The sequence below is a fragment of the Octodon degus genome, unplaced genomic scaffold (assembly GCF_000260255.1).
Source record: "Octodon degus isolate 3935 unplaced genomic scaffold, OctDeg1.0 scaffold00042, whole genome shotgun sequence".
Classification (NCBI taxonomy): domain Eukaryota; kingdom Metazoa; phylum Chordata; class Mammalia; order Rodentia; family Octodontidae; genus Octodon; species Octodon degus.
Window position 1 is genome coordinate 2669651 of NW_004524618.1, and position 11995 is coordinate 2681645.

At 46.5% G+C, this 11995-nt stretch overlaps 1 protein-coding gene and 1 pseudogene across 1 annotated transcript in view; one reads left to right on the forward strand and one right to left on the reverse strand.

The window, feature by feature from the left end:
• Positions 1-11995, forward strand: part of Cnnm2 (cyclin and CBS domain divalent metal cation transport mediator 2) — a 163853-nt gene that overhangs the window by 59073 nt on the left and 92785 nt on the right. The gene's annotated exons all lie outside the window — the stretch shown is intronic.
• The window catches only part of LOC105742207, a 9857-nt pseudogene continuing 8458 nt past the window's right edge, over positions 10597-11995 (reverse strand).

An 11995-nucleotide genomic window follows, 5' to 3' on the forward strand; every position in this document is an offset into this window, starting at 1 on the left:
TTTCTTAGTAGCATTGTTGACTGGTTGTAGTATCCTGTTAATGCTGATCTCTTATGAGTTGGGGAGTGTATTTCTTCTGTTTTTTTACAAAGATTATATTTAATTGATGTTAATCCTTTAAAAAACATTTAGTAGAAGTTACTGTGGAATCTGTCTGGGTCTAGAATTTCTTTTTCCAGAAGGTTTATAACTTCAATTAAAATTTATTATTATAGGACTATTCATGTTAACCTATTTCATCTTGAATGACTTGATAGTTGGGAATTTTTTTAAGGAATTGGTCTAAGTAAATTGTTGAATTTATATACATAGAATTGTTTCTAGCATTCTCTCATCCTTCTAATGACTGTGTGTTCTGTTATGATAGCTTCTTTTATTCCTGATAATATAATTTGTGTTATATTTGTTTGTTTTCCTTTGTTAGTCTTGCTAGAGGTTTATCAGTTCATCAACCTTTCCAGAGAGCCAAAGTTTGGTTCATTGATTTCTTATTTTTTATTTTCAGTAGTCAGAACATTAATGCCTCAGCTGGGCATGGTGGTGCATACCTGTAATCCCAGCACTCAGGAGACAGAGGCAAGAGGATCCTTGCAAGTTCAAGACCGGCCTGGGCTACAGAGTGAGCTCAAGGCCAGCCTGAACTGCATAGCAAGACCCTGTTTCAAAAGGAAAAATTAAAAAGAAAGAAAGAAAGAAAAAAGAACATTAGTGCCTCTTGCTTTCCATTTCATTGATTCTCTTATACTGATAAGTTCTGCTATAGTTTTAAATTTTTTATTGTCAGGGGCTTTTTATTATCATAGTTTGTAAAATTTCATTCTGTAATGTAATAAATTAAGAAGTCTTTGATTTGTGTATAGATTGAATGTAAAATTTGAAAACCATTTGTGTCATGATTATGTTAATCCTTTCACTGTGTTCTAGTAATATGCTACAGTCCCACTTTGGTCCTTACACAGCATTTTTCTAATGGCCTTTTCTCTTTTTTGAAGTGCAGCTCTTGCTTTCTCTGTCCTCAGCTTGTCTTCAGGTGTTCTGTTCTGTAGCGCCTGCTGTTGGGCTCTTTCCTCCCATCCCAAAGCTTTTCGGGAGCCTGTTGCTCCAGACTACACTGCCACTCTCTAGGTCGTAGTGGGCTTTGCCCGCGCTCCCCTAGACCATTTCCCGTGTACCCTCCTCTCCTGGCCACCTTCCTGGGTCAGGGGGAGCACGGCGTTAAGGACCCTTCTAAGGAGAGGTGGCGAGAAGATTCACTTTCAGCCTGTACATTCAGTGGCTGCTGGGGTGGGAATGGAACTTGAGGTTGAAAAGGATTTTCGTTGGGTGTTTATGGTGTGCATCTCTAGTCTGCTAACGTTTAGTCATAGTGGTGGGGAGGCCAGCAGTATGCTAATTATTACTTCATCGAAGGTGCCTGGTTTCTTTTATTTGGAAGCTTTTCAAAATTTTCTCTGCATTCCCCCCCCCCCCCCGCGGAACCAGGGATTGAACTCAGATCCTGGCGTTTGCCAGTCAAGCGCTTATCCTACTGAGCCATCTCCCCGGCCCTAAAGAACTGAGGTAGGGCCAGGCCCCCCTTCATTCTTAATACTTTGAAGGATTACAGTGTGTCTTGAAGCAGACTTTTTAACATTCTGTCATATTGGCCATTTGCGTACCATTTTTAATCTCGTACAATGTGGGCAGTTTCCTCCTGTTTTTGCTTTCTGACCTCACAGTCAGCTAGGGGAACTCCATTATGGTTAGCGATTGCTGTGTAACAACCTGTCCCGGAAGTTAGTGGCTTTAAAGCATTCATGGTTTGTTCACAGAGTCTGGATTTCAAACAAGGCAGAGCAGAGATGGCATGCTTTGTACCCGGAGGGGACACTCTGACCCACTAGGGATGACTTAGGCTGCTAGGGACTGGGATTGTCTGGAGACCGGTTAGTCCCAAGCCGATGACTGGGCTTGGCTATGACTGACCCAAGTTCCTACCTGTACATTTGTAGTCTCTCTTATATAATAACTCGTGCTCTGGGGGCTACATTCATTCTGAAGAGAGGTTCGGCACAAAGCCTCTGGCGATACAGTGTTCACAGGTCACTCAAGACAAAGGACCTGAGAAACTGCATCATTTCTGTCCCATTCTCTTGGCTACTAGGGAGTGAAAAAGGTCAGCTCAGATTCAGGGAGGGGGATTAGACTCCGCATCATTGGTGCAGAAGAGGGGACCAGTGCAGCACTAGATTTGGATTCTGTTCTTTTTGCTTGTTTGTTTTTCTTTGAGACAGACTCTGCCCTGTGAGTTCAGGCTGGCCTCAAGCTCAAGGTGATCCACCTGCCTTGCCGCTAAGTACTGGGATTACAGGTGCGTGCGTGCGTGCGTGCGTGCGTGTGTGAGTGAGAGAGACCACACCCTGCTTAGATTGGGCGATTCTGACTGTTAAAGGTAGTGCATCTGTCTGGGCGCCGAGATGCATGCATTTCCTTTTTTGTGTGTATATTTTAGGGAAGGCTCTATGGGGTATTCAGGGGCTCACTACTAGATCAGACTTGTGGTAATTCTCCTGTTTATAGCCTCCCAAGAGCTGGGATTACAGGCGTGCACCACCATGCCCTGGCTCAGGGCGCCCTGGGGTGGGCCAGCATAGCAGGCCCAGGGATCGAACCCCGGCACCTGCACCTGTTTGCAGGTACTTTAATCCACTGAGCTGTTCAGCTGGTTATGCGTGCATTTCAGTGATTGTGCCAGGGACCATTGCTTCTGTGGCATGTTTCTTTTTTTCTTTTTTCTCTTTTCTTTTCTCTCTCTCTCTCTCTCTCTCTCTCTCTCTCTCTCTCTCTCTCTCTCTCTCTCTCTCTTTCTTTCTTTCTTTTTTTGTGGAACCGGGGCTTGAACTCAGACCCTTGCGCTTGCCAGGGAAGCGTTTATTCTACTGAGCCATCTCCCCGGCCCCTTGTGGCATGTTTCTTTAGTGGAGAGCCCCTTTGTGAAAAGTACTGGCGTTTGCTGCATGAGCAGGCTGTCCATCGTGGACAAGCAGTGGACAGATGCCAGGTGGGAGGTGGAGAAAGGGAGCAAAGCTGCGTGTGCACACATGGTAAGGGCGCCGTGGGGAGGCGGCCGCAGGGTGGCGGAGCTGGTCAGAGCAGCAAGCTGGCAGCTCCCGGGAGCCACCGGAGCCACCTCGGCCTGGGCCGGACCTGGGAGAGGGCAGCCTTGCCCTGCTACTGAGGCTAACCCAGGTTTCCTGCTGCTGGAGGCTGTGGGGAAAAGAGTGACCTTAGGGATTGTTTTCCCTTCTTTGAAGCCTGATATTTTAAGATCATTGTCACTTGAATGGAATGACCTCACTCTGATAACTAACATTGGATATTTGAAAATATCTATCATTATGTAAATATATTCTTCAAGCTAAGGAGAATGAATGCATTCACAATAGTGGATGTATTATGAATTCACTGATACTTCCTTATCCCCAAACAGAAGATAAACATCCTCTTGTTTTTGAATTTGAAATACTACTTGAGAAAATAATTTAAGCCCCAGGAAGTGTGCATGCGCAGCATGAACGTCACCTCCGTGTGCTCAAGAAGCGTTCCTCGGCTTTGCTGGCTTCGTACCACGTGGTGCTAGCGCAGATAGCCCAGCGGAGAAGGCTGTCTTCCTGAAGCGTCCCCTTTCCCTCTCCGCTCATTCTGCATCACTAAGAATTAGGTTTTATGATGTCACTATGCTTCGCTTACTAGGCTAGTCCACAGGTTTATTGGATTTATATTAATGCTGAATAGTAGCCAGGTGGGTTGGCTCATATGCCTATAACTCCAGCACTCTAGAGGCTGAGGCAGGAGGATCTTTTTGAGTTCCAGACTATCCTGGGCTACAAAGTGAGTTCAAGGCCCTCCTGAGCTGCACAGCGAGACCCTGTCTCAAAAAGACAAAAAACAAACAAAAACCCCCAAAACAAAACAAAATACTCAATACTGCATTTAATATAGTTTAACAACTCAAATAGCTTGTTATGAAAAAATCTTATAACTTTATTGCTGTGGGAAAATATCTTGATTTTTAACTTTTTAGGAATATAACTTTTTTGTAGATGTTGAGTATATAAAGTTTGTTTCAAGTGCTGTTGAATAATTTAAATATATTGTAAAGACAAATATGAGATACAAGTTCTTGGTTTTAGTATTTATGTATGTGCAGCATTTGTTGACTATGTGGGGATCATGTGCTCTACTCTAGCTATATTTAAATCTGTGAGATGTTCATTAATATGGTTTACTATGGAAAGGCAATTCAGAGGGCTGGCGAGATAGCTCAGTGGACTAAGCACCTGCTTAGGCAAGGGCAGGGACTGGGCTTCGATCCCCTCACCACATCCCGTGCCAGCCCCACTCCCGGGTGGCCCTCACCTGTAAAACCTGCGTTGGGGAGGCTGAAAACAGGAGGATCGCTACAAGTCAGAGCTGCGTAGAGACCCTGTGCCACATACATACATACATACAACATACATACATACATATGTACATCATAGGCAATTCAGAAAAGACTCGGGTTTTAGTATAGATTCAAGTTACCATTTTATGAAAAGCTTTTTAGTTAAGTGCAGAGTTAATAGCTTAGTGGCATAAGTGCCTGCCTGGCAAGCACAAGTTCAAGCCCAGCACCAAAAAACCCCAAAGTTAAAATTAATGTTAATATTAAACAAGGAGGTTACATTTACTTTGATTTTCCTGACAGTGCCATTAGATTTCTCACTTGATTCTATAGCTCACTTACTGCCCCTTGAAAAATGACTTTGAGCATAGACTGTGTAGTAAGTAAAAAGATAGAACCTGGAGACTCAAAGAATGAGTGATATTGCAGGGAGACTTTGTGAAGGTTTGGGACAAACCCTCCTGGGGACCAGAAAGTCACCTATTCAACAGGACTTGCACCAAACTGACTGTGTTCCATACTTGTAGCTTTCTGTCAGTTTTGAACTATTTCTGGGTAGCTGGTTAAATTATAGTTTTTAAAGTTGACTTTGATGTCACATAAAATTTCAGTTACCCAGCAGCTCTTATAAAATGTTTCCGGGGCTGCAGAGGTAGCTCAGTGGCAGAGCGCTTGCCCAGTGCAGCCGGGCCCTGCATGCCCAGCATCCCTGAAGGAGACACCTTCCTCTGGGCACTCATGTCCTGGCTTGTTGGGGCGGGGCCAGGCCTCTAGGTATGTGGCAGCTGAGAAGTGTGGTGGGTGCTGGGTGGTGCTGGCAGCGTGGACTTGCCACCATTGTCACCTCGATCCAAAGCAGGGTGGCCCTGATGAGCGTTATTTAGTAGATGCTGAAGGAAATTAGGATGAGTTGGCCAACCACATCCATATGCCTAATTGACAGGTTACTCAGTACTTTCAAAGATAAGTACTTCACACTTTCTTTTCTTTAGCTATGTAACTCCGTGTAAATATTGTACTATAATTTATTTTCTGACTATTTTGTTACAGATTGCAAAAAATAAGCAAAATTAAGGAACTTTTAAAACACTGCCTTGCTGCTGGGAAGGATAGTTTTAAAAATTATGAATGCAATTGTAGTAAAATTAATAGCCCTAAAAGGCAAGAAAGTAGCTTGGTGTTGTGGTGTGTACATGTAATCCCAGCACTCAGGATGCTGAGGCAAGCGAATCTCCACAAGTTGGAGGCCAGCCTGGGCTACCAGTGAGTTCACGACAAACCTGAGTTACACTCTGAGACCTTTGTTTCAAGAAAGGGAGAGGACAGGGAAGTACCAGGATTGAAAAGGGAGAAATACAAATCCTGCTCTTGTGCTAACTTGATCTGGAATATGGGAAAGGCTAAGAAATCTCCTCGCTGTCAGAACTAATAAATGAGTTCAGCAGATGCAGGGCGTGAGAGCATTGTTCAGAGATCACTTGTGGTCTGCGCACTGGCAACAAGCAGTCAGATAATGGAATTAAAGAGTTTCATTAACAGTAAAAGAAGCTACTTAGGAATAAATTTAGTTGCTCTATAAAGCTTATATTCTACAAACTACAAAAATTGTTACAACACATTAAAGATGTGGGTAAGTGGAAAGACGTTCCATTTCATGCATCCGTAGGTCTGTGAATCTGCAGTTAATACTGCAGCCTAGCAGTGCTCCACAGATTGCCCTGTACCTTCAACACAGTCATCAAAGTTCTCACTGCCCCACGTGGGCAAACTGACTCTAAAAGTCACGTGAAAATACCAAGGACCCGAGGTAATCCAAAAAGTCTTGGAAAAGAACATTCAGGTGAGCTGAGGTGTTGCACACTATTAATCTCAGCATTCGGGAGGCAGAGGCAGGAGGGTTGCCATGCGTTCAAGGCCTTCTTGATCTGTGAACAAGACCCTTTCTCAATAAAACAGAAAACCAGAAGAGAAGGAGAGCTTTCAAAATGTGTTGTTGACCCATGAGCCCATGAAAAGCTGCATGTTGCCGTGAGGTACTCGGGCAGTGCGAAGCTCCCTAAGGCGAGGCTCCGGGTTGTGCACACTAGGATGGTGGTGACAACAGAGGCACCGGGACAGTTGTTAGCAAGGGTGCGGAGAAACCGGAACTCTTACCCAGTGCTGCAGGAAATGTGCATTGGTCTGGCTGCGCTTGGCAGTGTGGCCGCTGCTCAGAGTGGTACACAGTGGTTCTGCTGCGAGCTGTCTTCTCAGAAGAAAGGAGTCCGTGTGTCCACACAGGAGTTTACACAAAAAATCCAAAAGAATATGCAGACAATGAAAATCAGTAAGTGGGGCCGGGGAGGTGGCTCAGTAGAATAAGTGCTTGCCTGGCAAGCATAAGGGCCTGAGTTCAATCCCCGGTTCTGGAAAAAAAAAAAAAAAAAAAAAAAAAGAAAGAAATGAAAATTAGTAAGTGACTTTATCAATGTTGCCTGATTCAAGGTTAACGTATAAGAAAACCAACTATATGTACAGCAGCCACCAGAAATCACTAAAATTGCTGACAGGGCCGGGGAGATAGCTCAGTGGCATAAGGGCCTGTCTAGCAAGGCAAGGTCCTGAGTTCAATCCCTGGTACCAAAAAGGAAAAAAAAATCACTGACAATAGTGACAGGAGATTAGGGCATGGCAAAACTGGCTGAGAAGGTAGGCATGACTTGTTCATGCCAGGACCCCACGGTGTGTGTGTAGAGCACTTCCCAAGGCCCTGCATGTGGATTTCTGAGCACTCAGGCAGGTTTTCAGTATGATGGCCAGGTCCTGACGTCGGCCTGAGAAGTGGGGTCCCAGCACCCCACCAGCTCAGGGCTGGTACAGAGGTCTCAGAGAAGGGTGGTGATAGCAACACTCCCCGTAACAGCCCCAAACAGGAAAACTCAGGGGACCATCCGCTGATGAATGGATAAGTAAATGTAGTATATTCACACTGTGGCTGCTATTCAGCAGTTCCAAGAATCCCGTACAAATGCAGGCCGTGAGGTGTGGCCCGAAGGTGTGCTGCGGAAGCCAGGCTCAGGAGTCTCCGGTGGGGTCTGAGCACAGCGTCGTGGGAGATACTTTCCTCTTTTTGGGGAGCCGCCCTAAATACCACAGTTGCTGAGCTTTTCCTGAGGTAAAGGGTCAAAAAAGCCTGAAAATCAGGGGTTTCACCCTATATTCCGTGTAAGTAGAAACGGTTTAACTGAAAAATAGTTTCATAATTTGAACTGCCACCCCATACCCATCTTTTGCTATTTTCTAGTTCCTACTGAACCCAAGCCTTATTGCTGTAGTAATAGGCTGTTCCTTTTTTTCTTTTCTCTCTCTCTCTCTCTCTCTCTCTCTCTCTCTCTCTCTCTCTCTCTCTCTCTCTCTTAATTGGCAGGGTCAAACTTTTCCCAAGGCTCAAGGATGCAGCCTAGTGGCGGAGTAGGTGGAATCTGCTGTGTGTGGTTCATGCAGTTTTCCATGACTTGTCTGGGGGCCTGGAGAGAGAGAGCACGAGGCCTCAGGCTCTTGAGCTGCCGTCTCATGCAAAAGGAGGAGACCTGATTTGTGCCCACAAAGCTCAGGACATGATGAGAAGACAAAGTGGCAGCCAGCCGTGTTGATACCGGGGAAAGGCTCCCAACTCACTAGATATCCAGTATGAGCTCCTGTTCTCTAAAATTGAAGAATGAATTTTAGGAACAACAGAGGTTAAGAGCAGAATATATTTATTGGGGGACGAAGGCTTCTGGGGGGGGGCGGGGAGAGAGAAGGGTCCCTTGTGAGACTCAAGTATTTTCTAGACAGATGTCTCAGGCTTAAGCTAGTGTGATGCTGACATCTTTTGTGGAAGCAGAAGGGTGTTGCACTGCTTGGTTAGCGAGGTCCCGGGTCTTCAGAGTGGCATCTGTTGGAGAAGGAGGAGACCCGATTAGAGCTCACAAAAGCGTCTCTTGTGAGATTCAAGTATTTTCTAGACACTGTCTGAAGCTAAGATGATGCAGCATCTTTTACAGAACCGTAGAAGAAAAGCCCTGCTGAGGGCTTTTTGTCTCTGTACTGGCCCGTTCACTCCCGGGGGAGGGCTTGAACCACAGGCTAGCCATTGGCCTTTGAAACTCTTGGGAGCCCAGGGTAGAGCCCCCCACGGAGCGGGTGGAAGGCTCTGCGTAAGCAGGTGGAGGGAGCCACGTGAGAGGCGGCGGCGGCTCAGGACTCTCTCAGGCGTCTTGCAGCAAGCAAGAAACGTATCTGCATTTACCCCTACAAGGAAGACTTTGGCACTTCAAGGTAGTAGAAAAGGAAATCGTTTTTTACGGAAAAAAAAAAAAAAACCCTTAAAAGGAAGAGTGACTCTCGGTCACTTGATTTAAACTTTATTGGCTGTTTTTTGTTGTTGTTCTGCACGAGTCATCATGCATATGTTTGCACATTATTTGCGTTTTGTTCGGAGAAACAAGGAAGGGAAACAAACATGGTAGAACCTACAGGGCTGAAATGGGCAGCCAGTCACATGAGAAGACAAGGTGGCAGCCGGCCTGGCTGATGCAGGGGAAAGAAATTCCTAGCCTGTGAGATGTCTGGGAGGAGTTCTGTCGTGTCCTCTAAAATTGAAGAACCAATTTTAGGAACAAGGGAGGTTAAGAGCAGAATATCTTTATTGGGGGAAAGAAAACTTCTGTGTCAGAGAGGGTCGGAGTGGGGCCTGAGTGTGTTGCTTAGGAGCCTGCCTTTTCTAGGAATTTTATAAACAAGTCCAAAGGCAGGTCCAAGGTGGGAAAATTGGGAAATCTTAAGGTGGACATGAGGTGGGACAAAACTATGCTCAACCAATAAGATTCCAAGCACAGTTGCTCCTGTAAAGTTGATTAAATCAGGATCAAGTGGGGAAGCGAGTCACATGGCAAGCGGGCATGAGTACAGACAGGGTCCCCTGTAGGAGTTGGGTTAGTGGGTCTTCCTGGCTTCCTCAGGGCTGTCTAGAGTATGAGTCCCTGTGTTTATCCTTAGGAGTATGTGGAGCATTCGTTTTCTCTTTTGGCTTGGGGTCTGGCTTTCAGCAGAGGTTCCTGTCTCCCCCACAGTTGCAGGGTATCTCATCTTCTGCACTGACTCCTGCAAGGGTCCAGCTCTATCTGACTGCCTATGGTATTTCTACCTAACTTAGTTGTCTATAACAGTGCAAGGAGACAAGATGGAGGCTCTAAGGTAGCACCCTGAAAAATTAGTGACCATCTAGGGGCAAGGTACAGGTGGGACTTGGGGTGCAAAGTGAGTAGACCTGGGTAGGTGGCTACTCAGGCAGGATACCAAGATACCAACAGCTGTGCTTCTGCAGAAGAGTGAGAAAGCTGAGCAAAGTCACGGAGGACAGAAACACGAGAAGAAAAGGCTCTCTGGCTATTTAGCTTGTACCCATGGAGTGACTGCAAATGGGAAGAAGAAAACAGGACATAAAATTGAGGTGGGCCTGTAGGCCTTTCACTGACTGAGAGGAAAAAACTAAACAAAACAGCGTTTTAGAAAGAAACAAAAAATGTGTCCAAAGGGCCTTATGTGCCCTCTTGGCTGGCTAAGCCAAACAGGTTACCGGTGTTGGGGTGCTGGAGTCTGCTGGGGGCTGACCTTCAGGTTCTTTCTGTCCCGAGCAAACAGTTGACCAAGACAAATGCAAATGGTAGCAAAGTTTTAGTAAAGGTAGGAAAAGGAACAGGTGCTGCAGAGTGAGTTTGGGGCAGGTAAAAGCAGGAAGGAGTGCTGGGAGGTCGTTCAGCGGTCTGAGGGCCTGCCTGGCAAGGGCAAGGTCCCAGGTTTGATCCTGCATCTGATCCCTGGTAGCACATGCTGTGCCAGCTCTGGAGCCCCAGGCGTGCCTATCAGCCACCAAAACCAGGTGTGATGGCACACACCTGTAATCCCAGTGCTGGGGAGGTTAAGACAGGAGAATCACTCCAAGTCTGAGGTGCATAGCAAGACCCTGTGACAAATAAACAAAGAAACAAACACATAAATACTTTTTTAAAAAATAAAGTAGGAAAGGAAGTATATCCTACAGCACGAGGGCAGCCACCATGCAAGAGCGAACACAGGAGCTGAAGGTTTTTTTTTTTTCAACCTCAAAGTCCATGTTTATTACAAAGGCCAGTGGTGATTCTTAGGTGAGCTTATCGGCAGGATTTCTGGTCATGAGCACGGACAGCAGGGCCTCCAAACTTTTTGGATTTGCAGCGACGGGGGTAAGCTACCAACAGGGTCCGGTCGTACTGGATGAGAATATCTTTGATCTCTTTCTTGGAAGCCTCGTCAGCATATTTCTGGTAATAGGCCACCAGGGCTTTGGAGATGGGCTGATGGTAGCATAAATCTGGGCAACATGAGCACCACCCTTCATGCGGACATGGATGCCAACTCCAGCAAACTGCTCCCTGCCCAGAAGCAGAACAGGCTCCAGTAACTTGTATTGTAGCGTGCGCGGCTCGATGATCTCCAGGGGACACCCGTTCACCTTGATGAGGCCACTGCCCCGCTTACAGTGTGCCACGGCTGGGGCTGTCTTCTTGGGACCGAAGACTTGCGCGGACTGCGGTGGGCCCTTGACGCCATGGTCGCTAGCGCAGACTCTAGAGCTCCTCACTGCATGGCGCCGCAACCAGAAAAGGTTGTTTTTTTTTAATTGAGTCAGGGTCTTGCTATATACTTCAGGTTGTCCTTGACCTCATGAAGAGGCTCCTGCCACCGTCTCCTGAGTGCTGGGCCTGCAGGTGTGCATAACCAGGCCTTGCTGATTCTTAAAACTTGTACCAACATTGTATTCTGGAACTAATGTATGTTGTATGTGATAGGTGTGTACCTGAATTGGTTGACTGCTACTTTATGATTGCTGTTGCTGTTATGGTTATTTGGTGGCACTGGTGATAGAACCCAGGGCCTAGCACTGACGTAATCATAAGCTGTCTTCATTTTTTAAAAATGTATTTAGTACAGGGCCTACAGGGTCTCACTACTCAGATTGGACCCATAGTGGTCCTCCTCTTTTCAGCCACCCAAGTGCTGGGATTACAGGCGCGCACCATCACGCCCAGTCGCAATTGCTGTCTCAGTACACCCCAGGGGTGGAGCCTGCATGGCATGCTGGGGATTGAACCCCGGTCCCTGCGCCTACCTAAGCAGGTGTTTTAGTCCGCTGAGCTGTCTGGCCAGCCTGACCTTTCCATTTTTAAAAAAACTTTTGAGATAAGAGTCTCCCTACATTGCCAAGGCTAGCATGGACTTGTCCTCCTGCCTCAGCCTCTGAAATAGTGGAGTGACCGGCGCTGAGAAAAGACAAGACGGGGACTCCTTCTTTGTCTTTAGACTTCTTTATTCTCTGGCCTTCCTCCTCTCTGGCCTTCCTTCTTATATCCCCCCCCACCCCAGACCTATCAGAGGGAGCCAAGTATATCGTCCGACACAGGCAATAGACCAACAGCCAGTTGCCTCACAGGGCTGTGCGAACCAATCAAATCTTGCCAGCAGGGACCAGGGCTATACAGGAAACAAGACTCATAGCAGAAGCTCCAGCGG